Raw genomic sequence first — 27812 nt, forward strand, 5'->3', positions numbered from 1 at the left:
CGGGCTGTTTAATGTTATTTGCAGAGAGCACACATTGTTTTCATCAAGCACATGAGAAGTGGAGTGCACGGCTGAGAGAGATGTGACCTCAGCACTATACCGTGCAGCTTAGCTCATCGGATGGGGCCTCAACAGTTGTTATGCAAGCTATATGCAATTAATAATGGTGGAGATGGAGGCAGGGATATTATCAATAACTTATAAAAAAATATAATAAGATAAAATTAATAATAAAAACATTTAACAACAAATAATAATAATGATTAAATTTAGCATAAAATTAAAATGAGAAAGAACACATAAAAAATAAAATATATTGCTATAAAAACATAACTTGAAATAAAATAAACATTAGCTAAAATAAAGTAAAACAAACAAACACTTAAAACTGGTTTTGGTTTTGAACTTATGTAAAATAAAATTAATTCATAAAATAAAGTTGAACACTATAAAAACTGTATAGACATGTTTGAATAAATAAATGATAGATAAACAAGTTGTATGGGACAATGTTAGTTTTCACCAGGCTGTGCTGGTCCAAAACTGGTTTGCCACCCATCCACAATTTGGAGTTTTGTACCTACCCCTACATTCACCTTTTCTAAATCCTATAGAGGAATTCTTCTCAGCCTGGCACTATTCCTGGACCGGGATCCCACACACAATTTACTGTATTCTTCTGTAAAGAATATACTTTTGGTTTACATGTTTATATTTTGTTGTATGCTAATGTATATAACAGTAATGTTTGACCTAATAAATATTTTCTGTCTCTACATTGCATTGGCATTTCCGGTGTACTTGTTACCCCTCTCAGCAGATTACTTTCACTGTAGAACATTGTATTGAAATGTAGATATAAGCCTATGAAAGACCAAAGAGCTTTAGATTTAGAACAGCAGTGTTTAGATTGAATATCCAAAAATGTATTGTTATGAAAGAAGTGTTTGCCATTGATGCAAATGCTTCATTCAGACATGTGTTTACAGCACTTAGAATGCAGTGTTGCATTTTGAAGGAGATGTGAGGCAAATCAAACGTGTTTGATATTTACGACTCTTGATGGGGCTACCCATGATTGCCAATGAGAGTGAACAAGCGTCACCTACCGGAAGTTCATGCTCCTATAGCTGAAACTTGGCAGCTACAAACATGCCACGAAAGTAGAGTACTGAGGAAGAACATCACCCCTATTCTTTAACCCCCCCCCCCTATTTTATTTTTCACTGTACAACAGAACGCTCTCCAAGAGAGCCAGCTGACAGTGTTGACAGTTCTCCATGTGTTTTTCTTCTCTAGTCACGTTTGATCTCGCGAGTCTCCGTGAGATCTCATGCCACTGTGAAATCATTCCTACAATCGCAGTCTAGTCGAATCATGTAGTGTGAACATTTAGAGGATTATGAAGCTAAAATCGTTTTAAACTGTCTTCATGCCTGTGTCCCATAGTTGGAAAATCAGTTTGAAGATCATCTAGTGTATCCCCAGCCTAAGTGAGACTGGGACACTGACATTGCCAAAGAAAGAAAGAAAGAATGCAGTGGTTACGCCATGCTGCAGCAGACAATGGATTGCATGGAATAGAATTGAAACTCGGTCGTACAATAAAAACAATTATTCCACAGCTCTGAAGGAGCCAAGGCGTGCTGAGCGTTTGCAAAATGAGCGTGTCTTTCACATCAGTGGCTCGTAAATCATTTAAATGCATTCTTTGAGAAGAATTTTGGAATGTACCGTCAGATACTTGGACGGCCCGTCGTCCTCAGCTCAGGTTTGAAGGGGTTAGGTGTGTGGAACAGATTGGTATCCTTTAAAACAATAAAAATAAATAAATGTATCATGTTATATTGGTCTGCGTAGGTGACAGGGGTGGAAAAGCCATGGTCCTTTTTTGCCGACTTGACTTCAGAGCAAAGAGTAAGCGCTGACTCGCGGGACCCACTTACATCTAAGACATGGTGTGCTTTCATCCCATCTGGCTGAATGGCGAAATAAATAAAAAGAACGGAAAATGGCTGCTCTCTGGGCTGTACCCCTGCTCCCCGGCTCTTTGTTAAACCCTATCTCTCCTGCTCCATTGCCCCCAGATACATTAAATCCCATTAAATTCACCTTCATTAAAGCAGCCCCTCTCTCCTCCTTGCTGCGGCCCCTAATGTGGGTCCTCTCAAGGACAGAGCCGTAATGAGCGTAGACTGGATTTAACCTTGAAGAGTACAGGTTTTCATTTCAAAATCAATAACTTATGCTTCAAACCACTACTAGACCCAGGCTACAATTTTCAGGCATTAATTGCACAGATTATGTTTCTCCTCCAAAACTGTACTGCCAAAATGCCACTTTAAAGTGCATCGTGCATTTATGCTGTTTTCGAAATCCTACCATCTCGCTCTTGAGTGATGGCAATCGACAGCTCGCACATTTTCTTTATCAGCAAGTCTTTGTGCGTACACACACAGCGTGCTTGTTCTGGCTGGACGTCGGGGCAGATGGGATTTCAAAGGGTGGCTACACTATATACAGTCTTGTTCAAAATAATAGCAGTACAATGTGACTAACCAGAATAATCAAGGTTTTTTGTATATTTTTTTATTGCTACGTGGCAAACAAGTTACCAGTAGGTTCAGTAGATTCTCAGAAAACAAATGAGACCCAGCATTCATGATATGCACGCTCTTAAGGCTGTGCAATTGGGCAATTAGTTGAATTAGTTGAAAGGGGTGTGTTAAAAAAAATAGCAGTGTGGCATTCAATCACTGAGGTCATCAATTTTGTGAAGAAACAGGTGTGAATCAGGTGGCCCCTATTTAAGGATGAAGCCAACACTTGTTGAACATGCATTTGAAAGCTGAGGAAAATGGGTCGTTCAAGACATTGTTCAGAAGAACAGCGTACTTTGATTAAAAAGTTGATTAGAGAGGGGAAAACCTATAAAGAGGTGCAAAAAATGATAGGCTGTTCAGCTAAAATGATCTCCAATGCCTTAAAATGGAGAGCAAAACCAGAGAGACGTGGAAGAAAACGGAAGACAACCATCAAAATGGATAGAAGAATAACCAGAATGGCAAAGGCTCAGCCAATGATCACCTCCAGGATGATCAAAGACAGTCTGGAGTTACCTGTAAGTACTGTGACAGTTAGAAGACGTCTGTGTGAAGCTAATCTATTTTCAAGAATCCCCCGCAAAGTCCCTCTGTTAAAAAAAAGGCATGTGCAGAAGAGGTTACAATTTGCCAAAGAACACATCAACTGGCCTAAAGAGAAATGGAGGAACATTTTGTGGACTGATGAGAGTAAAATTGTTCTTTTTGGGTCCAAGGGCCACAGGCAGTTTATGAGACGACCCCCAAACTCTGAATTCAAGCCACAGTACACAGTGAAGACAGTGAAGCATGGAGGTGCAAGCATCATGATATGGGCATGTTTCTCCTACTATGGTGTTGGGCCTATTTATCGCATACCAGGGATCATGGATCAGTTTGCATATGTTAAAATACTTGAAGAGGTCATGTTGCCCTATGCTGAAGAGGACATGCCCTTGAAATGGTTGTTTCAACAAGACAATGACCCAAAACACACTAGTAAACGGGCAAAGTCTTGGTTCCAAACCAACAAAATTAATGTTATGGAGTGGCCAGCCCAATCTCCAGACCTTAATCCAATTGAGAACTTGTGGGGTGATATCAAAAATGCTGTTTCTGAAGCAAAATCAAGAAATGTGAATGAATTGTGGAATGTTGTTAAAGAATCATGGAGTGGAATAACAGCTGAGAGGTGCCAAAAGTTGGTTGACTCCATGCCACACAGATGTCAAGCAGTTTTAAAAAACTGTGGTCATACAACTAAATATTAGTTTAGTGATTCACAGGATTGCTAAATCCCAGAAAAAAAAAAATGTTTGTACAAAATAGTTTTGAGTTTGTACAGTCAAAGGTAGACACTGCTATTTTTTTGAACACACCCCTTTCAACTAATTGCCCAATTGCACAGCCTTAAGAGCGTGCATATCATGAATGCTGGGTCTTGTTTGTTTTCTGACAATCTACTGAACCTACTGGTAACTTGTTTGCCACGTAGCAATAAAAAATATACTAAAAACCTTGATTATTCTGGTTAGTCACATTGTACTGCTATTATTTTGAACAAGACTGTATAAACAATTAGACAACAGGAATGTTTTCCAGATTGAAGCCAGAAAGTCGCAGCATGGACTTCGCTCGGGTCCTTGTGAAATTGCAGGGCAGTGTCGTCATACGTGGCTGAGAGACTTCCATTTGAGTTATTCGATTCGTACTCGGTCAGGAGGAAGTGGAAAATGGGGAATTATGAGAAGAGATTTGAACATGGAGCATGATTGGAAAGACAAGAGCGGGAAAAAAGCGGAACACCTGAGATAAAGGCAGAAGTTCACACTTCATTTTCCCTTTCTTTTACTTTCTGTACATTTGTCTCCTCCGTTTGTCATCGCGGAGGTCCCGTGAAATGTATTAACTTGTCCTGCGGTGATAATTTCTACTCGACATATTCATAATGTGAAATATTGGATCTCATCCTAAATTGGGGTTGGGGGAAGGGGTGATCGTGGCAGCTTAATTTTTTAATCAAATCCTCTCTTTAATGGAGCTTTATTAAATTACATAGCTCATATTGGGGGAGCGGAGCGGCGTGCTATGGTGTAAAAAGAGCTTTTTAGGATAATTAAATAAAATTAATAAAAACCCAAAGCCGAGTGGGAAGTAAAGAGAATGGGAAGGAGGGAAACCCAGCGGCCACATCTACGCTCAGATTCATTCTGTCTCGTTTGGGTCCTTGGGAATACACCGTGATATAGTAGCAGAATGGGGGAGGCTTCTTGAATTAAGAATATGTCATTTTTTCCATCATGAGCGATATGCGCGCCTATGCAAATCTGGGTAAAGGAGAATTAGATTTCTTATAGGATGCAAAATGAGGGCTGATATATTGATATCTTAGACTGCATCCCATCTTTGTTGAATGCTTATCAATCTTATTTATCTAGATTATTGTATATTTCTATTAAAGACCTCTAATGTTGCCTAAAGTCAAAACTAAGCTGAGAATTCTGGACCTTTTTAGTGCTCACTGAAGAGCACCCTGACACAATATTGTTTTACAGAATGTTGTCATGTCCACTAATGTAATGTTTTATAACTAATTATGTGTGTTCTTTATCTAAGCACATATGTTGACAGATATTTGGCACAGATGATGCATGTGAACAGCTTAATTGAGCATGTAACCGGGCTAATTGGAGCAGTGATGCATTGCTATTGTTACAAAAATCCCACAGGGCCTCTGTTTGTTCTCATTGGCATGGCAGTAGATAGGCATTGACTCAGTTTATGAAGCAAGCATTTTAGTCTTGAGTCTTTCATGTAACTGATATAATAGAAAAACAAAAAATGCTTAAAAACAGATAAGTATAAATCTAAAAATAAACTGAATCCCGACAACTTTTTTTGGTTTTTGAATCATTCAGGGAACCTGAAACATCTCAGTTAATTGTGCATAATAAAAGCTTACAGGAAAATGTGCCTAAATGTTTTGCAAAACTCCAAGAATGTACCTATATACAATTCACTGCAGTTTTCAACTGAAATAAACACTAGTGGCACTCAAACACCAATAGAATTCATTCCTTTTTATACAAATTATATTCACAAGGGCAGTATATAGATTAAATAAGAATCACTTTCATGTGGTTCCTTGCACAATGACATGTAAGACCTCAAATGACTTTTAAAATAGTGCATTATTGGTGAACTAATACATTTTGATGCTTGCATCCCATAATCATTTCCATATGTATGGCTTTTCTGATAAAGAAACAAGAGCTCAAGACGCAAACTAAAATGAAATGGTTCCAGGAGCAAACATATTTTTATCTCACTTTTTCTTTTGTTGACACGTCGGTTAGGTTTAGGTACGTTTAAAAAAAGAAGAAAACAATTAACCTTTTAGCACCTCTAACCAGACATTTCACTTTGAAAATGTGCAAGAATCAATGTGATTCTGAGTCATTTTGCAGAAATGTTGCCAAAGGCATGTTAAACTATAATTCAAGGAGAATTCATCTGACTGTAGAGATGAACTTTTTATATTGTGTGGATCTTGTGTTATTGCCTATGATCACATCTTTCCTGGTGATTAGGGTTTGAGGTTTGAGGCACAACATTTCTCTCTCTTTCTCTCTCTCACAAACACATGCATGGATGATGCTGGCATCCAGGTGCTTATGATGTGTGCCAAGCTGTTCTTAACTCATTCTTTTTCTCCCTCACAGGAGTGATCTGGGATGTGGACTGCAATGGACCCTTGTTTGATTTAGTTTACAGGTGATATAAAATGAAGGGCACACCACTGTGATGTGTAGGACCTGGCCTGAAGGCCCTCGCAGACTATCAAAGGTTGAAAAGCGCATTTAAAGTAATTAATCATGTATGGCTACACCAGGCTACTGGGTGTTTCGATGGCCGTGGTTTCACACATGGTCTATCATGCCCCAAAGCATCAAAACTGCAATTAAATAACAGAATCAAATGAGGAAAAACAGGCACTAGATGCAGAAGATGAGGCCCAGGGCCTTTTTCTAAAATGCCTTATGCATTGGTTCACAGATAGCAGGAAAAAATAATGCACACATGAAAATGTAACTAACCATATTGCCATGCATTGAGAAAAAATAAATAAAAATAAAAATCAACTTTTAAAACAATGCAGAATTCAAATATAAAATTGTACTAACATTTGTCATGTACTAAATGTAAAAATAAATAAAATAATAAATATAAGCTTTTAAGAGGATCCACAGCAGGTCTGTTCTCTTCAAGACAGGGTTGGAGATAGCAGGAGAAAACAATGCAAAATGCATATATGAAACTGCAGCTAACCATATTGTCAGGCATTGTACAATAAAATAAAATAAAATAAAATTAACATTTTCAGTAATAAACAGTGTTGTTGTTGGTGCTACATCATTTGTGCGACCACAAATATTTGTGTCTTGGCAGAAATACAACGGTCAAATGGTAATCAGCCAAACAATCCAATGCTAACAGGTTGTGTCACATGCCTTTATCCTTCAAGAGCATGAACAAATCTATAAAACTACAGTACATTGAGTACAGTAAATGTGCTTGGTACTGTTGTGTCACCACTTGATTTCCAATGTAAATCTGGATCCTGAAGCTAAACCAGTTGAAAAGCACTGATCTGTTCATGACCCCCAATCTTATACAGTGCTAAAATATTCTTTGTACAGCTCAGTGGCCCCAGGTTTGGATGAATCAACCCGAAGGTGTTTTGTTCATCTGTTTCTGTGGTAAACATTATCGCAGGATGAACTAAAGTATTTAAATGTGAGGATATTACCGCAGCTAAGATCATCTTCCCCCACTCTCAAAAAGACAAGTTACACTCATATTTCAGATCTCAGAGGATAATGTAAGAGATTAGCTTAAAACTCAACTGATCCTCCCTCAACTCAAGTTGACGCATCAAGTTATAGAGTTACAATGGCTCTCAAAGCTGGAGAAAGGATTTCATGCATCCCTTTTTTCCTGGATGATGGAAAACCAAAGCACCTTGTGCTTGTTCAAACTCTTATGTGACTTTTAAAGGCATTTCAATAACATCGGATGTTTCATGTTGGGTGAGTTTGTAAGCAGCAGTGTTGTAAACGCTTACAGAAATTGCAATGCACTAACTCTAAGGATCCTCTATACTCTTGACTGTTTTTGGTCTGGGTTTCTTGTTACCTTGATTTACCAGACTATCCACTGCTGGTCATTCCTGGTAAGAGCTGTAAAGTTACAGATAGTGAACTTGACGATGGCTTTGGAGAAGAGTGCCAGAGACTTTTATGTCTCTCTATCCATTGAACTTTTTAATGCACTGATATTTTTTTCTGGCCGTTACCCCACTGGCTGTGTGCTTTAATTAGATTACACTCAAGGAATCACTGCGGTTCAGAATGCCAATTTGTGTCCCAGACTGTGTCAAATTTGCTTTTGCCCTTGCTGCCAAACAGAGCAGGTGAGAGCAGACGAGGTCCTCAGGCAAGTAGAAGAACAGATGACTCTTTATACATTTTGCTCTCATCCTTTCAATCTCTCTGCCTCTCTCTCTCTTTCTCATTTCCTTGGTCTCTTTGCTCTGTCCCTAAAAACTTTCAGCATGAGAGTTAAACCTGAAGTAGGAGTCTATAATACAAATCAAACAAATATTTAAAATCACACACACACACACACACACACACACACACACACACACACACACACACACACACTGCTGAAAAAGTGTCTGCACTACTATACCTGAACCTAAACCCAATTTAATATGAATACTGCTTCATAAATTGTTAAATTCCACATGAAATTTGGTTGATCAACAGGGTACAATTTTACAACTATCAACGACTATGATTTTGAATAGCATTACCGCACATGTGATACAACAGTTTAAAATAAGAAGTTAAAGGGTTAGTTCACTCAAAAACGAAAATTAGCTTGTGTTCAACTCAAAAGCAAGGTGTATATGACTTCCTTCTTTCAGACGAATCCAGTCAGAGTTAAATAAAAAATTATCCTGGCAATTCTAAGCTTTATAATAAATTCATAATAAAATGTGCCACAGATGACTCCAGGGAATGAATAAAGGCCCCATGTAGTGAATCCATGGGTTTTTGTAAGAAAAAATCTATATTTTAAAAGTCACTTTTCTCTCACTTCCATTATCTGTCATACACGTATGCACAGCACGCTCACCTCTGAAATATTCTAGTCTCGCGAGTTTGTTTATAGGAGCAAAGAAAACCAGTCTCCACTAGGTTTATTTCGAAATCCTTCGACATTTTTCTTTATAAATCCTTATAAATCTTTATAAATTTCTTTATAAATTTGTACTTCTTATTCGTCACTGCCGTTTTGTTTTGTTATCTCTCTGCATTTGTCACTAATTACGCAACGCTGCACATTTTACGTCATCCGCCGGAACTGCTCCAGTATATGACAGTCAGTGGAAGTGAGAGAAAAGTGTTTATTTTTAGAACGTTAGGAACATTTATTTTACCACGAACCATGTTTTTTTGTGGTCTCTGCCATCCCATTTTGATATCTTCAACTGGTTTGTTCAAAAACACTGATTAATTTAGGAATGAAACACAACTACGTGTTGTTTGGAAATGTTCAACGTCTAGTTATTTGGGACTATTTTATTTTTCAGAGCCAAAATACAGTGTAACTGGTAATGTTTTCAGGTCAAGTATGTTAAAATGTAAGTTGCTTAGCATACACTTTTTGTCACGTTTGATAAACAGTTGAATATAAAAGTAATCATCACGCAATGTGATAAGCTGCTCGTATTTCTTTAAAATAAATGCAGATTAAGTGTTATTTTAGTATGATGTACTATTATAGTATTTATTAATACTTGGAGTTATTTCAACTTTTCCTTTTTTTAGTAATTTTGTTATATACTTCTGTCATTTATATTAATTTTATTAACTATTTCTTTATAGCTTTAAATTATTTTTATTTCACTTTTAGTAGTACTTGTGTAGGAATTCCACCTCAACGTAATAATTTCATTTCTTGTGCTATTGCTTAACTATAGTGTATATTTCTTCTAAATAAATGCAGTTTTATATATATATAGCTTTATTTTTATTTCAGGTTTAGTAGTAATTGTGTAGTACTTCAATGTAAACATATTCATTTTTGTTAGTTGCCAATGCAACATTTAAATTAATTTCCATTCTCTTTATTTATAAAATTTTTTTGCTTTAAGGGTTTGTTCACCCACAAATGAAAATTAGCCCATAAATTACTCACATTGAATTCATCCTAGGTGTATATGACTCTCTTCTTTCATTCGAGTCCAGTCAGAGTTATTCTGTTATTCTGAGTGGCGCATGCGCTAACCCGACCTCATATGTCATCCGCCCGGAACCACTTCTGTTTACAACTGTGAGCGCAAGCTAGATTAAAGTGATTTCTACATTTTGAATATGGATATTTTTCGTACAAAAATGCATTGATTTGCTACAGGAGGCGTAGGTTCACACCCCGGAGCCGTTTGAGACACTTTTTTTAAAATGAATGAGCTTTTTATTAAACTTCTTATGGACCGACGGAGTATAACACCTTCTGAGTTGCATCCAACAGCTTGAAAGATCAAAGACAATTTTTAAAGTAACTCCGACTGAATTCGTCTGAAAGAGGAAAGTCATATAGGATTTATAATTAATTTATAATTTATAATTTATGGCTTAATTTAAATTTTTGGCTGAACCTACTCTTTAAGTTGTTTACGATTTAGATTAATTTAACATTTATATTTTATTTCATTCCAGCTTACTCTCAATTATCAACACTGATAAACAGTATGCATGTATTCAAAAGAATAACATCTCTGTTATTTGCCCTGTGAGATCACCACAATAATATTTCTCAGACTGGTGCACAACCTTAAAATAAAGCTGCCATTCTGTTCTGGATAGATGCCAGGGAAGAAAATGTCCTGAAGAACATGAAATATCATTATTACTGTGGGACATGTTGCTTCCAATAACAATCTGACTTTTTATTTAGTCTGTCAGAAATCTATAATTTATATCGAAAATACAGTCTGTGTGTTTGAAGAGATGGGCCAAGGAAAGCAAAGGAGAAGTGAACAGCTGTGGGTGATTAGAGGAGGCCTTGAGATGGCCAGGGACTCTAAGTAAACATGGACCCTTTCCACAGTCAACAACATTTACAAATGTAGAAGAAGGAAGCTACTGAATTTGTGAAGAATGTGCGGCAGAAATGGAAAACATGGATGCATGAAGGCAACAGATGGTGAAAATTAAATTCATGCATCCGAGCGGCTAACAGGACTGAGAGTTTATTCTTCTGACGGTGGACCTTGCCGTGCTTGCAGAGCAGGAGAAGACTGTTCAGGGTCAACACTCACAGGTTTACATCTATCCTCCTCGCTCTCCCGCTGTTCTCTCCACATTCCACCAGGGAAAAAACGTGTTTCCTTAAATGGCCATCATCCTCGCCTCTGTAGACACATACAAAAGTGTACTATAGTGAAAATCCCTGTTCAGAATTTGTATTATTGAGGCTGACTTATGCAGAATTTGCATTATATGTTATATGCATCTCTAATTTGAGATTTTGTGTTATATGCATCTCTAAATTGAGATTTTTTTGACTGAATAGATTGTTCATTCCAAATTTTGAATGTATGCTATTTATATTTATTATAAAGGGGGTGGTGTTGGTGCAGTGGATAAGTCACATGCCTTTGGTGTGAGAGACCCGGGTTCGAATCCACTGTGAGACACCAATGTGTCCCTGAGCAAGACACTTAACCCCTACTTGCTCCAGAGGCGTGCGACCTCTGACATATATAGCAATTGTAAGTCGCTTTGGATAAAAGCGTCAGCTAAATGAATAAATGTAAATGTAAATGATAAAGTAGATTCTGACAATATCAAATTTACACCTCACATGCTGATTAATTAATCAAATTGTTTGCCCATTTGACGAGAAAAGCCCCCAGAATATTTTCGATTATACAGAAGCATAATTAAGATTGACATTTATTACATTCCTAGACGAGAATATCACTGAATATAAAAAAATGTTTTTAGAAGCTTGTTTTTTTTTCTTTCTGTTTTAGAGATATACAGTATTACACACACACACACACACACACACACACACATACACGCACACACATACTACAGCCTAACATGTTTTGAATTGTACATTTTGAAAATGTATTTATTTATTTTTTTTTATTAAATAAATTCCAACATTTATGAGGGCAATATTTCATGTGAATTGTTATCTTAAGGAGCTGGTCAGCACTGTAGCTCATGCCCTCAGTTGGTGCCTGAATAAGTCTTAAATCTACCAAAGCTCTTTCATGCCAGACATCACCGTGAGGGACTGAATGGTCAGAAGCTGTTCTGGAGCACCTTGTTCCTTTGGGCACTAGCACTTTGGAAACCTCTCAACAAACACAAATCTTGGACTTTTTTTGCCTGCTTACTTTAAAAGGGTGTGGAATTAGATTTTCATTGGGTGAACTATTTTCTCTTCATGGTTTGTCTTTATCCATGATGCTAAAAAAAAAAAATCAAAAAAAAAAAAAAAAAAATCATAATTGTCAAAAATGATGTGTCCTGATCTGAGAAGGCATTTGATTTGACTTGTAAAATGGTGGGTTAGTCTGGGTGAGAGGAGCTGGGTATTGGCTTTCAAAGCCCGGCACAACTTCAGACGATCAGGGCTTAACATTTGCTTTTTGTTTAACCCCACTGCTTGAAGAAACGAAATACTGCCTTTCAGAGAGCCCGAAACACCTCGTTGATCAGATTTTTAAAAAGCTTGGCATACCATTCACTGTCGGTTCATTTCACTCTCAAAATTTCAACATCTCACTAATATGCATAGGTTGGTCTTTATAGCGAGTTCAGTGGCAGTTCTGGCATGCTGTGCCATGCATGTTATCTTAATGCTTGCCTGAGTTCCTTGGATTCATGTTTTGAAATATTTATAGATTATTATGTTAGAAAATGTGAAAGGCATTTTGGAGCTTTTCTGTTTTTTCTGACATGATTAATCGCTATATTTCAAAAGCGGCAGACAATGCAGACTTTAATTTAATTAATTTTTTTTGTCTTATAACATTACATTAGAACAATTTGCTTAGAAATATTTGGTCTCCAGGGTAGTGTTGCATCAGCCATTCGTAAGTTCTGAAGTATGTAAAGTTAAAGCTAGATGCTTAGTAACTTCTAGCTAGTTTATAACTACTGTAACTCTTTACTTTTTTGGGTGCATTTTTATTTAGTCCGAATATAGCTAGTATAGTAAATTTTCTGTAAAGTTATATTATATCATATTTACTCTCAGTGATCCAATAGCAGCCTTGTGAGCAGATGATGTCTTGAAATGTATTGCATTTCAATTTATCCTAGATTCTTGCTTACGTAACTAACATTAAACATATGTTTCTATTTTATTTAACATGCACAACATGGACCGATATTCACAGAGTGCTGTTTAGGTCAGGTTTGTGTTGAAGAGCCGCTAGCAAAGTAATTTATTCATATAATGTTCTCTCTCTTAAAATGTAAACAAGTGTAAATGTCAATGTTACATCATATGCGTCTAAAGGATTGAAGTCTGTTAGGTAAAAAAAGAGCTTATTTATGTAATTCAGTCAATCTGCTATTTAACTCCAACCGTTACTCCTGTTCGGAGACTTCTGTAATGATTCAGTTTATATGTAAAGTTATGTTTCAACTAGGTTTAATGGTGCAATGCAATGCAAATAAATAATTAAAAATTACTTAGTCGGGCATAATTTGTAACTCAACTGACCCCAGGCTGTTTAGATTTAGATAGAAAACAGCCTGTCGTTCCTGAGACAATGATTGCATACTTGATGTTTGTGGTTTTTCAGCTTTTGATGTATAAATTCACCCATTCTTTAGATATGTCTCACTCAATAACCTGAACCTCCAGTGCAAGGCTCTTGTAGGGAAAAGTGGGGCCGACATGGACCTCCCTCTCTACTCCAAGTGCTTGTTCTGTTCTTCTTTTGCTCATCTGGAGAGTGGGAGGTTCTGTGGGTTTTATGACTTAATGACTCCTGTCGGCTCTGATCAGGGAGCCCAGATGAATGTTGCCAGCTGTTATAACCCTTCTTTCCCCTTCTAACATGCCCCTTTTCTCTCTGCCTTGCTTCCTCTGGCCTCACGGTGGGGATGAAGCATCATTTTTAGAGGGATTTTGGAAGTTTAACAAGCTTTGGCATGGTAGTCACCCACGGCAAACCCTGCTGGTGCGATTCCACACCATGGGTGTGCAGACGTGATAATGGTAGGACTGACAAAGTGAAAATCAGTCATGAATAGATGCATCAGATTAGAGAGCCGTTTCTGTTCTGGAACTGACGGAAGGTGGTAAAACGTAGTGTCAGTTTCTTATTCTGTATTCTGTGTTAAAGACCAGAGTCAAGGGAACAGTTAAAATCTTCATTTAAAGACTGAAATCTTGGCCGGCCAGGATCTGAGGCTGAAACAACACTCCCTGGAGGTGGGCTGGCGTCATTAGTTTTAGTTTTTGAAGTGTTCGCCCTTTTGATGTTGAGCGTTCTCTTAAGGCGGCCTGGCCTGAAGGATATTTAATTTTGCTCCAGCAAATTTCCAGTTAGGAATAATTTGAACTGAGCATCTGTCAAAGGAGCAGCCGTTTAAATACATTGGTCTCGGTTAAAGAGGCAGAAAATGAAGCAGATTAGTCCGAGTACCTTTCGCCAGCCCGGGTGGGGCCTGGTCGGGGCCGGTTTCAAGGCTGCCGCGCGGAGGGCAGAGAGGGAAACGCTCCCACTCCCATCTCATTACCGCCCATGCCCAGCACCTCTGGAGTTCAATCATGCGTCTCTCTCCTGAGCTGTGCTGCATACCCGGTGCACGCCGCTGCGGTTGAAGAGGGATTGTTTCAGGATGCTCCATGCCTTGATATTTTATTTACAAATCTTCAAGGAGAGAAAAGGCCAGTACAGGGGGCCTCATTGCTTTCTCAGACGCCCATAGTTGCTTGGGAACGCAGCATCCCTGGTGTCTCTACATCAAAGATCTCCTTGTGTTCCTACAGGGTGAGCAGAGGGAACTTTTATCAGGGTACACAATCTGAGGCAATGTTTTATCACTCTGAGGGTGTTGAAAGAGCATGCATTAGAGTGTCTGACAGCTGCTGTCAGGCTTTATTGGAACTGACTGGGCTGGTCGGTTGGAAATCATCTTAGCTTTTTGTCCAACAACAGTAAAGGAGGTTGTGTCAGAGCTCAAATCACCATGTGCACCCATCATCTATTCACTCGTCAGAAGACAGGAAGTGACATGGAAGTGACACAGATGACACAGTAGGCACAAGCTCTGAATGTACTGTCACCTGTTGTTTTGCATATATTCAATGCAGGTTTTCTTATTGTTTCCTGTCCTTCATATTGATTTCACTTATTCTGCATTACCATATTCTTCATTCCTAGTCCTACCCCAAACCTAAACTTAACAACTACCTTACTAACTATTAATAAACAGCAAATTGGGAGTTTATTGAGGCAAAATCATAGTTAATGGTTTGTTAATAGCGAGAATTGGACCATAAAATAAAGTGTTATTTTTTACTATTGTATTTTTTTAGAAAAAAATAATTCATGAAAACTCTCAGAATAGTTTTAGCATGGATATGATGTAAATGGACTTGGTCTTGGCAAACTAGATCTGCTAGCAAGCCTGTGAGCTTGTAAGATATGCTGCTGATGAATGCAGCTGCTGTATACATAAATCCAGTAGCACATCTACACAGGTGGAGCTGGGGGAGGTGGATGGTTGAAGAAGAATCCTGGTAGTCCGCTGCAGGAACAGATTACAGCAAACACTGAACCAGACTATATGAATGTTGATCAAGCAATCTCATTGGCTGTAGATTGCATGTAAATGAGCCTGTGCCATCTAGAGTTTCATGAGTGAATAGAAATTTAGATAAGTTTTGCGTAGGACTTGTTTGAGGCTGATCTCTATGAGAGCATGCATTACTTTAACATTCCACAAAGTAAATCACATACACCTTATATGTCTTTCAGCTTAAAAATATTCTGAACAAAAGGTGTCATCAGAAACTGACATATTATCAGCCTCAAGCAACCATTTCAGACACCGATTCCAGCACCTCCTCTCGTATATAACTTTACAGGGGACAGCGATGATCTAAAAATATTTAAATACAACAAGGAACACAAGTATCCATCCAAATCCTATTCCTTTCCCATTTCCCCGTGTTATTTTCTCTCTCTCCATCCACCTGTGGGTGGATAAAGACAGGTTGCGTGAGCCGAGCAGCCCAGACACTATCTTCTGGGAAAAATAAACAGCACATTAGTTCCAGATCATCTTGGAAGAATATGAAACAGAGGAGAGCAGTGGAGGGGTTAGTGGAAGTCCACTCCAGGGGGGAGGCCGTGGATTATTGGGGAGCTGGGAATCATATAAAACTCAGTGCTTTCCCTTTCTCTCTTGCCTTCTTTCCATCCTCTATTCTCAGTTTTTGGCATGTGCTGTAAATTAACAGCACCCTTCAACTCAAACTCCGCCACTTTCTCTCTTCATTTTACTAAGGCAGTGAAATATGTTTAAGGGCCAGGTTCACAAGCTTTTCCCGCTTTGTCTCGGTTCCTCTGTCTAAAATGTCCTACTGGCGTGATTCTCCCAGAGGTTGTGAAAAGGAATCCGTAAATCTTGCTCCGCTCATACTTTCTACCCCCTTGTGAAATGTCATTGTTGCGTGTAATACTAAATGAGTCGCACACAATGTGATCCGCGCAATTAACCTTAAAGACTCCAGTCATTAGTTTCAAAGATTAACTAGTTTCATCTACAAATTACAACTACAGAAAAGTTTACAAAAGGTCTGATTATTATGTTGAAAATACTCTTTTGTCTCTAGAGTATATAGTACCCTGATTTATCCAGTTGCTTCTGATCAGGCTGTTGCATTTCAAAATATACGGTATAACGTTCTTCTCTCTATGTAATAATCTCTATGTAATAATAAGTACGGCTATTAGTCAGCATGCTAATGCCAGCATGTGCGGTATCACTCTGTGCCCCGGTACAAGTGATGGGTAGTTAGTACTGAATTTTCATTGAAGAGATGAAGCCTCAAGCCCTGTTGGTGGGAACTAATTGTGCCACCTGAGAGCAGGATTGAATTAGAGATAGGCAGTTATTGAATGAGTCAAAGTGGGAGAGGAAGATCTGGAAGCGAGAGTGTTTGATGTTGAGGAGTCGTGTTGCTATTTAAAGACTTTAAAGTAGGATTTGGTGTTAAATAAGCAGGAAATGGGCAGAAGTTAGATTCTCTAAAGTTCTTCCATTCCCTGTGTTCGTCGAGTAGGGGCTGAGCCGGGGGGCGGCTGCATCCGGGTGAAACCTTCTCTGCTCTGGAATGGACTGTCAGGCTTCATTAGCTAAACTTATCTCCCTTCGGAGCAGAGCAACTTGGCCAGTGATTTAAAACCAATCTCCAGTACCTGGTTTCTCTTTATGAACTTCCGCACCATTACCACAGACTCCTCCACAGTGTTTCACCTATAAGAATTCCTCTGGAGTGAGGCAGAGGGAGATCATCTCCCCTTTAATGAACTCTGAGTCAGGGCTCTTCGCCTGACTGAATGTACTTAAATTATATTTGACTGAGTGTTTATATGTTTGTGAAAGTTATGACATGCACAGTTTCCTCTTTTCTTTATGCAATACTTTAAATTTAAAAGTGAACTGCTGCTTGAGCTGTGGCTTAGTGGTTTGTGTAAAAGGTCTCCCAAGCGCACTTAAATGTACTAGATGTGAGCTTGCAGTATACTTCAAATCTAGTTAAAAAGTATTTCTGAAAATTGCACATAATACAGTATATTTATAAAACAAGTTGATTTTTATTTTGAAAGAAAGCATGACTTTTCTTCGAAAATCAGTGCTACACTACTAAAAAATTAATAAGGGTAAGGGTTAAGTGTCTAAAAACAATACATTCAATTTGCACTTAAGGATATTCTTTTAAAGATTATTATTTCCATAGTAAGTACTCTTTTTAAAGAAGGTTTACTATAAAAAAATGTCTAAAGGCTAAATCTAGCATGCAAACTAAGGCACCATTGAGTTTAAAATGCTTTCCTAATAAACAGTATATAATAATAATAAAAACAATTGTTGCCATACAAAAGTAATCATACATCCAGATTGATTTCAACTAGTCGTTTAGGCAATCTCAAACTAGTTGACTTTCAAAATATGTAGTCGTGTTGGTCTAGCTGGTGGGCAAACCTGTTTGGTAACTACATCTAGCATGGCCTTTCTGGTGATGCTGGATGACCAAAAGAAGTCTTTCTGTTTAAGTTAGTTAACTGGCATGTCATCTGGTTTGCTGTTCATATCTTACATTAGGAGTTCAGTATTACAACCATACCACTAATTTAGTGCAGACTTTCATTAAAACTGGCTGGAGTTTCATTGCCCTCCGTTCAAATGAAGTACTGCCATTCTCTGTATAACCGTGCCCTGTGAAAACAGGACAGAATAGACATGTCCCAGTCCTCTAAGCTGCGGTTTGTCTCTCAGTCGTCTCAGTGGGCAAAGAAGCCAGGAGCGTTTCACTGCCTCACTCGAGTACCAGGAGAACGCGGGGTGAAAAGGGCAGGTGTCTGCCGTAGAATATAATTAGATAGAAGAAAAGCTTTGTCCTCAATATTGTTGCTTTGGGCATTCTTTAATTGCCCCCCTCCCCCTTTTCTTTTCCAACTTCGTCTCAGTCTCTCGAAGGCTCATTTGCATTAATTCTGAAGGACTTTCACAATGATCACGGATGTCTTCGACGACTTCTCGCACTCACTTAAGCATGCACGCATTATCCGTGCCACCTGGTCACCCTGATTTCCTCTCGTTTGCACACAAATGCTGTGGTTGTAGAGCGAACATTGGATTGTTATGAACTCTAAGTGATCTAAGCACCACCAGAAGATGATTCATCTTTATCCCTGATTGCTTTTTTAAATGGCTTTTCTCTTCTCCTACACAAGTGTTTTCAGCGCATGTTCATGGGCCTCAGAAAGTGCTTGCCCCATGTGGCAGTACATGCTGCTTTAGCCTGGCACAGCAGGAGATAAAGTGTAGAGTCTTTGCATCCTACCAAGGCCCCCTGGCTCCACACCCCCGGCACACGCAAAGAGTACATGTGTAATAAACAGGAAGTGGCCTTAGGCTCTCCCGCTGTGTCTTAGGAGCTCAGTCATATCAATATGTATTCAAAAGAGCTACCTCTCCAGGGATCAGCCCTATGCCATGCCATGCTCACATACAAAGAGGGGGATTTTACTGAGGATTTCACCTACTGCACCAGGGAACATGGTGCTTATGATAGATGCCTTTCATCTGTTTTCATCCAAACTGTTACCTGAAAAGGTTCTGTTAAAAATGGCTAAAAATATGAATAAACAAATTAGTCTTATATAAATATAACTGCGAAGAGTTGAGTTGATTCTTGACTCCCATGATGAAAACTGTATCATGCAAAGAGTTCTCCTTCATTGCTCAGGAGACTTATATTTTAAGTATTAACTTTTAGGATGGGTTCTCCTTTATTTATTTATTCATTTTTTAATTAGTGATTTATTTTTAGGAGAGATAAGAAACAGATTTATGTAACTATATGTTAATAGATCAAGGCTACACAGCTACTGTAGATAGCATTTCTATTTGAAAGAATTGATGAGAAATGTTTGTTTTCTTATTGAAATCTCAAACTTTTGACAGACTATGTTTGACATTTAGGAGATTATTATGATATTATTGGGGTCTTTGTTCAAAAAAAAAGAAGAAAAAATATTTTCTTTTTTGGTTTCACTTGTAAATGTGACAAGTGATAAGAGTCTTTTTAATTGTATTGAATGTGCACTTGCAGTGTGTGTGTGTGTGTGTGTGTGTGTGTGTGTGCTTTTAAAGTACTTTCAGATGATATATTTATTAATTAAATAAAAGGCACTTATGGTACACTTAAAAAAAATTGAGTTTACTTGACCTTTAGTGTACAACCGAAAAGTTCTGTTGAGTAACCAACTTGAATCAATTTGTCCTTCTGGTCTAATTTTGTGGTTCTTGATGGTACTGTGCTTTGTGCTGCAGCTGAAGGAAGTGGATGTGTCTCATAAGTCAAAACTACTGCACCATTGTGGAATGGGATTTGAAGCTGATTGGGGAATGCTTTGAGTTTTCAAAGGAAGGCAATCTTAAATGTGTGAATAGAACAGGAGCTGTCATGTTCAGCTGGATGTCTCTGATAACTTTCTGAAGATGTTTGTGAAAACCTAGCAAACAGCATCAAGCACAGGCTTGCAATGCACAGTCACTCATTACACAGCACCTGATGTGAGAATTTAGAGCAGCAATCAATTGAAAAAAAAAATGTCTTAGTGTAATTCAAGGAAAAATTTTATTATATTGATTCATCTCAATATTTGCCATTCATATTTACAACCCAAGCTAATTTGTAAAATCTTGTTTCGTTTGCATCTTGGATGCTTCATGACACTTTCAAATGTAAATGTTCAAGGTGCAGCATATACAATAGTATCCAAAAACATCTCTAGGTTACGCATTTCTAGGTAACCCTAGTTCCTCGAGGGGACGAGATGCTGCGTCGAAACGCTTTGGGGAACGCGTTTAGCGTGAGCGACTCTGAATATCATATCTAATCTGTCTTATAAAAGAGCGTGATGTCACGGGCAGGGTGACATAAGTGACCAGAAAGCTATAAAGGCACGAGCCGCACAACTGGCTTCAGCGTCGAGTACCAGCAAGCGCCGGCAGGGGTGCCGGGGGTATGGCCTCGAGACGCAGCATCTCGTTCCCTTGAGGAACTGGGGTTACATACGTAACCTAGAGACGTTCTTCTTCAGGAACTCGAGCTGCGTCGAAACACTTTGGGGAACGAGTACCAACGCTGCTAGACTACCAAACCCACTGCCTAGTGTGTATCCGAACATGACAGCTTAGGATGAGAGGACTGAAGTGCCTTGAGTGCCTGGCATGTCTAAGCCATTGAATCTTGCAAAAGTAGAAGGCGTGGACCACAAAGTAGAGTGAGCCTTGGCTCCCGACAGCGGGGGACGACCAGAGGACTCATAGGTGGCGTTGATAGTCTCAACTATCCAACGACTAATAGTCTGCTTAGAAGCAGGAAAACCCCTCTTGGGATGACCGCAGCATACAAGCAATTGGTCCGTTCTCCAAAGGGCAGCTCTGTGGACGTATGCATCCAGCACTCGAGCTGGACACACACAATTTAGCTTCTCTTGGCCGGGCTCCTGAAAGGGAGGAGGACAGAAGGCCTGCAGCACTACAGGTTGTGGTGTGATAGAGGGCACCTTAGGAACATATCCCGCTCGAGGGTATGGGAACACTTTGGTCATGTCAAGTGCAAAATCAAGATAGGTAGGGGCCACTGAGAGGGCCTGTAAATCTCCATACTCTCCTCAGAGAGGTAATGGCCAACAGAAAGGCGGTTTTAAGATTCAGATGTCTGTCTGAGATATCTTGAATCTGTTTGAATGGAGATTTGCAAAGAGCCTCTAACACCATAACGAAGTCCCACGGGGGAACACAGGACCGTACTGGAGGTCTGAGCCTCAGCGCACCGCGGAGGAAACGTGTAACTAAGGGGTGTCTTCCCAAAGACTGACCATCGAGAAGGGCATGGTAGGCCGCAATGGCCGCCACGTAAACCTTCAGCGTGGAGTGGGTCAACCCTGCAGAGAGCCTGGCCTGTAGAAACTCCATAACTGTACCAACCGGGCAGTTTGCTGGGACAAGCTGGCGGTCTCTGCACCATGAGGTGAAGAGTTTCCACCTCAGTACGAACAGTTTCCTCGTTGAGGGAGCTCTGGCTTGGAGGATGGTCTCAACAACCTCGGTTGAGAGACCGGATGCTATGAGTTGTGCCTCCTCAGGGGCCACACCCACAGCTTCCACAACTCCGGGCGAGGGTGAATTATCGTGCCCTGCGCCTGTTAGAGTAGGTCTGTCCTGATCGGTATCTCCCATGGAGAGCCGTCGAGGAGCGAGACCAGATCTGCGAACCATACTCGGCCCAGCCAGAACGGGGCTACTAGCAACAGACGGATTGCCCCTTGGGGAAAATCCCTTGGTCTTGAGCCACCACTGTAGGGGTCTCATGTACAGCAGGCCAAGAGGTATCACATTGGACGCAGCTGCCATCAGACCCAACAATCTCTGAAATTGTTTGACAGTGAGTAACTGGCCTTCTTTGACTCTCTCGACGAGATGAGGAGATAGCGAAGCGCCCGTCTCCATACCCTCCAGCAGATCTTATCTGTGAATCCAGCGAGTGCAGGCGCCACTCCACCTCGGTGAAAGCGGGACTGACACCACGAGGAACGCTGGCGAAGACTCCCCCTCGAGAGAGTCCTCCGGGATCGAAGAGTCCACACTGGCTTGTACCAGTGAAGGCAGTCGACTCCCTCAAGAGCTGAAACAGCGTGCCTCGATCCCAGGCAGACCACGCACAGACCATTTATTCCCACTAGTGTTGAACACACAATCTGAAACGTGATTATTGCTTACTCTTTGAGGAGCTAATTGTGACATACAACAAAAAATAAAACATTGCACACACAGAGCGCTTGCTGAAATACGCGAAGCTGAAGCCAGCTGTGCGGCTCGTGCCTTTATAGCTTCCTGGTCGCTTACGTCACCCCACCGGTGATGACACGCTCTTCTATGAGACAGATTAGATATGATATTCAGTTGCTCACGCTAAGCGCATTACCCAAAGCATTTTGTCGCAGCTCGAGTTCCTGAAGAGGAACAAATGCATGTGAATCTGGCAGCATTTTATTACATTCGTTGTTGTTAGTATCACAGCAGTTTTAAAATTAAATGTCTGGTGGGTGACACTAAATAGACACTAAATTCTTTTTTTTTTTAAAGTTCACACCTAAATCAAGGATTATTCAAGATTAAGGTGAGAACTGTATGGAACGTAAGACTGTGTCAGAGAGTGGATAGAGATCGCCACTAAAACTGGTGAAAAGTTGAATTCATCTGAAAATTTGTTACAATCCAGGCTTTAGCTTTACCAAGTCTGTTTAAGTTTGCTAGCAGCACTAAAGAACAGGTTGTCTAGATTAAACCCGGCATTAATACTGCCCATCTCTCATTTAAACCTTAATCGTGTGTAAAATGAGATTGATGGAAATTTATCCAAAAGGTCAGGGAAAAGGGATTTTTAACACCTACACAGGATTTAATGGACGGGATTTTAATTTAGCCGGCTCTCCAAACACCAGAAGCTGCAAAAGATCTTACAAAACCCCTTTCCAGTGGCCGTGTCTCTCTACATGTTATGCATGTCTCCTCTCCTCCCCTTCCCTCTCATCCTCTGGTTCTCACTCCTCTGAATGTCTGATGAACAGATGAAAGGCAGGCGAGCTGGATATGTAGCTCAGTTTTAGTCATGAGGGTAGGAATCGGCAGCAGATTGCTGTGCCAATAGTTCCTCAATGAAACACGAGGTCAGTGTCCTTTTCTGCCCCCTTTCAGAGTTACTTACTTAGTTGTGCAGAGTAGATGCTGGGCAAAAGATGCTCTTCTAGGACTGGCAGATATATTCCATATGTTAAGTATTGCTTATGTAAGAGATAATGTGCATTTAGCTGATCATTATCTCAAAATAAACATGACAGGGTGATCGGGTCTTGTATCACTCTGAAGGGTTTTATTTTGTGATAATGACTGGCTGAATGTACTTTATACTTATTACACAGCAACCTGCCTAATAAATAAATGCACATGAATGAACTGTTGATTTGAGTTGAATCAAGTAAAACTATTTTATAATCTAACCAGTAGAGTGCTGTAAGAAAAATTGCCCATTACAGTGTAGAAAGCTTACAGACAAAATGGACAGTGTAACAATACTACAATATGAATCTATATCTTATCTAACATATAAAGCAAATTGTTTCATATTTGAGACATTTCTAAGGCCTTTAAACTATCAACATGATTAAAATAGACCTTTTAGTATAATTAAAAATATTTTCAAGATATTTCAAGAAGACTGAAGCTGGACTGAAGCAACTTGGGTTTGTTGTTTATCCATATATCATTTTAAGAAAAATCCGGTTAAAATGTCATAATCAAATATGATACATTATGCTTTTAAACATTTATTTGTTCATCTCAGTCATTATTGTATTGCATTGCAATGTATGTTTTGCCCCCAACACTTTGCATCATGCAATAAAGGAGGAATATTTATTTTTTTTGGTTATATACAATATACAATACTATATCATTCAAAAAAAAAAAAAAAAAAGGTTTTCTCAAAAACACAATAATTGTACATACATGCTGCTCACATATTATTATAGCCCAGTTTGTGCTGATTACAGTCAGATTAGACTTTAGCCATTTAGATATCTATAAGAAAGATCACCAATGTCAGGGCATTACAAAACTTTTCCAGGCCCCCAAAATACCCTTAGACTCCAGAGGGTTAAGTTCTTATTTAGCTTATTGTCTCCCATCAGTTTCATGTTCTTTCCAGCAGTGTTTTTGTTTTATGGCTTTAAATGGAGACTCCTGAGCTTATTGTTACTGTAAAAACTTTTATACTCAATAAAAAAAAATCTTTGACGAGATTATGGCAATTAGCTCTTTCAACTAGGGTTGGTATGACATTAGCACGGTGTGTCATGGACAAGTGGTAAACTGAGCACATCAGCATTCGAATGAAGTATTCTAGATATGCATAGACTAATAGGATATTCCAGTCCTGAGTTTTTTACTTTCTTCTGCAGCAAAGTTTAAAGCCAGTGTTTTAAGACTCCTCATCCCCAGTGAATCGAATGTATTTATTTCTGATAAGCCTGCCGTGTTACATTGAACCCAATTATACCAATGTGCAGTAACAGGATTAAAAAAACAAAAAAAACACATTGGGTGAAATTAAGGCCATGCACACACATCATCACAACTGCTCTTGAATCTTGTGTTCTTCAAACTCTCCTGCCTGTCTGGCTTATTTTCGGAGCCGAAAGACCACAGAACAAAGTGCGTACAGTATTAGCACCACATTTCTGTCCTCTGCCGAATAAAAACAAGTGTGTGCTCGCCTTCTTGCTCGAGGAATATTTTGGCAGCACAGCGGAGAGAGCGATGAATGTTGTTAACCATTGAATCATACTGCAGTTTAGTAACTTGCCTCCGCATGGCACGCAGAGGTATGGGGCAAAACGCCCGCTGTTTTAAAGGTTCATTTCACATCTCCTCCTGAGCGAGGCGGCTTGGTAGTCCAGCCGTTGATTGATTGTTGAGACCATTGATCTAATTTTGAAGCCTTTTGAATTTCGTCTCCCCTGTCCCTCCTCTTTGTAAGGAGTTGAATAAACCTAATTTCCCCACGCCACATGCAGAGGCGGTTCAGCCTGAGTGGGGAAAACAGAGGGAATAAATAAATAAAGAAATCCCCAGAACCAGACCCTTCACAGCAGAGAGGGATTTTTATAGACTGGATCAATTAAATTTGTCTTATTTGGAACGGTGGGGCTCCGTAACTCGATAAGAGGTAATGCTGTTGAAATGCCTCGTGCTGGGCAGCCATTAGGCGGGAGAATGTTACTGTGGGAGTATTAACATGCAAGGATTACACAGAAACAAGCTCGGTCTGAACCAATTAGAATCAGGAATGGCCTCAGAAAGAAAAATAAGAGGGCATTTGCACAGCGAGAGTCCAGGGTTGCTCCGGCCTGCTGCGGGGTCAGAGAGAGAAAGATGGAGATGCAGGGGACGGGGGAGCGAGGGCTCTGCTCTTCTTCCTCCCCCTGTCTATGTACATCTCCTGCCCCCTGTAGACTGATGAAGAGGTCTGAGGAAGAGTAGTGTATATCTCAGTGTGGTGCTTACTCTACAAATCCACCCTTCCTTCCTTCCTAACATATTTTTAGTTCTTTGATTTACTTTTTTAATTTGCCAGGAATTTCTGTGACATTGTTCATTTTGTTTATCCATACTTAAAAGAAAAGTTTAGAATAATGTATCTGCTGCTCTTTTCCATACAATGCAATTAATGAAAAATGAAAATATTTTCTGAGAGATTGGGAATATAGTGCACAGGTCATAGGCAATGTTCCTTCTAAGCTGCACACTTACAACGCAGACCCAAAAATGAGTTTGAGAAAGCCATTTGTTTGAATTCTAGTAAATGTGAAATAATTGCAATGCTTCTGCTAACTGCTATAGAGTTGGTATGACTACAGAGTTAGAGCCAGTGAATGCGGTTTGCAGGTTTCATAGAAAGAGAATCATGTTCGCCAAATGAGTCACTGTAGAAATTGAATACTTTAATGGTTATGGGTGAAATAGCTAATGCGAGACACAATGACGTGGAATACAACGTCTTCATGTCTTAAAGAAGAGTGGCTTGATTACGTGGTGGAATAGCAGATGATGGGCACCAAACGGTAACAAAACTCAGAGACATAGACAGTAAAATAACTCATTACTTTTTTAATTGACAAGAAAATATCTGAGTTACTTTTTCAAAAATTGATGTCTCCTGTCCCCATATTGGGAGAAGTTGGAAGTACAGAGGTGCTGTGTGTGCTGTGAGAACATGATGTAGTTCTAGTCTAAATGTGAACGTGCATTAATTCATCCCATTTGTAAAAAAAAAAAAAAAAAAAAAAAAAAACGGTAACACTTTAAAATAATGGCCCGTTGTTAATAAGTAACTACGCAGGAAGTAATAGGTAGTACTACATTAACACTTAACTTAATACTATTAACTAATATAGAAGCAAGATTAACTAAGCAGTAAGTAATAGCTCATTTAGGACATAGGTAGTTCCTTATTAGTTATTTGATAATTACTAAAGAAAAATATCGTCATTGAGAACTACTTTGGAACTATGGCCAACTAATGAAGAATAACCAATTAATTACTAATCACAACAGCTACGTCTATAAAGTGAACAATTAGCTTCTTTATGGAAACGTATATTTATATATATATATATATATATATATATATATATATATATATATATATATATATATATATATATATATATATATAGCCTATCCATATGATATATTTTATGAGCTCCATTAAGTTCAATGTCTCCAACTCTAATAACTTTAACGTTAGTGATATTATCCTGGGGAGGGCTTCTCTTTAGGAAGTGACAATAAATAATGATGTTCTCTTGTCAAAACATATTTGCATCCTTCATGAAAACATTGACTGCATCTATAGTGTTAAGCACAAAACAACATCTTCCAGATTACAATGTCTGGTAGAATATCACTAGTTCCTCACAGAAATATATGGCTGTACAGTATGTGTCAGATAATTTTATTGTAAATTACTTGTGAAATCCATGACTCATTACTCGAGTGTTCAACGTGATCTCATGAGAATACGTGTGTATTTTTACGTTAAATGTGGTTCTATCACACGTATATTTACTTACGTTTCCATAAAGAAGCTAATTGTTTACTTTATAGACGTAGCTGTTGTGATTCACAATTAATTGGTTATTCTTCATTAGTTGGCCATAGTTCCAAAGTAGTTCTCAATGACGATATTTTTCTTTAGTAATTATCAAATAACTAATAAGGAACTACCTATGTCCTAAATGAGCTATTACTTACTGCTTAGTTAATCTTGCTTCTATATTAGTTAACAGTATTAAGTTAAGTGTTAATGTAGTACTACCTATTACTTCCTGCGTAGTTACTTATTAACAACGGACCATTATTTTAAGGTGTTACCAAAAAAACATTTAGTATTCTTCCAAATTATTTTAAACAGTGAAATGCAAAAGACATTGGTTTTTAGATACATTTGTATTATTTAACATTAGGTTTGTGTCATATTCTGAGTTTGCATTTCACTGTTTAAATAGATTTTGAAGAATACTTTGCTGCTGACCTTTGATGATCCAGTTCAACCAAAGTGATAAGCAAAAATTATTTAGATAAACTAACAATTGTGCTTTATTTTTTATTTTTTTATTGCTTAAGAGTGTTAAACCTTCTTCTCGTGTTCTACTGTACAGACATGAATTCACTTTTCCTCCAGCCTGCGGTTTATTCATTACACGTTTTGATGTGAAAGGGCTTTTATTTATTTTAATTTTAAAAGTAACTTTCC

This window comes from Carassius gibelio, chromosome A7 (assembly GCF_023724105.1).
Source record: "Carassius gibelio isolate Cgi1373 ecotype wild population from Czech Republic chromosome A7, carGib1.2-hapl.c, whole genome shotgun sequence".
In the NCBI taxonomy this organism is placed as follows: domain Eukaryota; kingdom Metazoa; phylum Chordata; class Actinopteri; order Cypriniformes; family Cyprinidae; genus Carassius; species Carassius gibelio.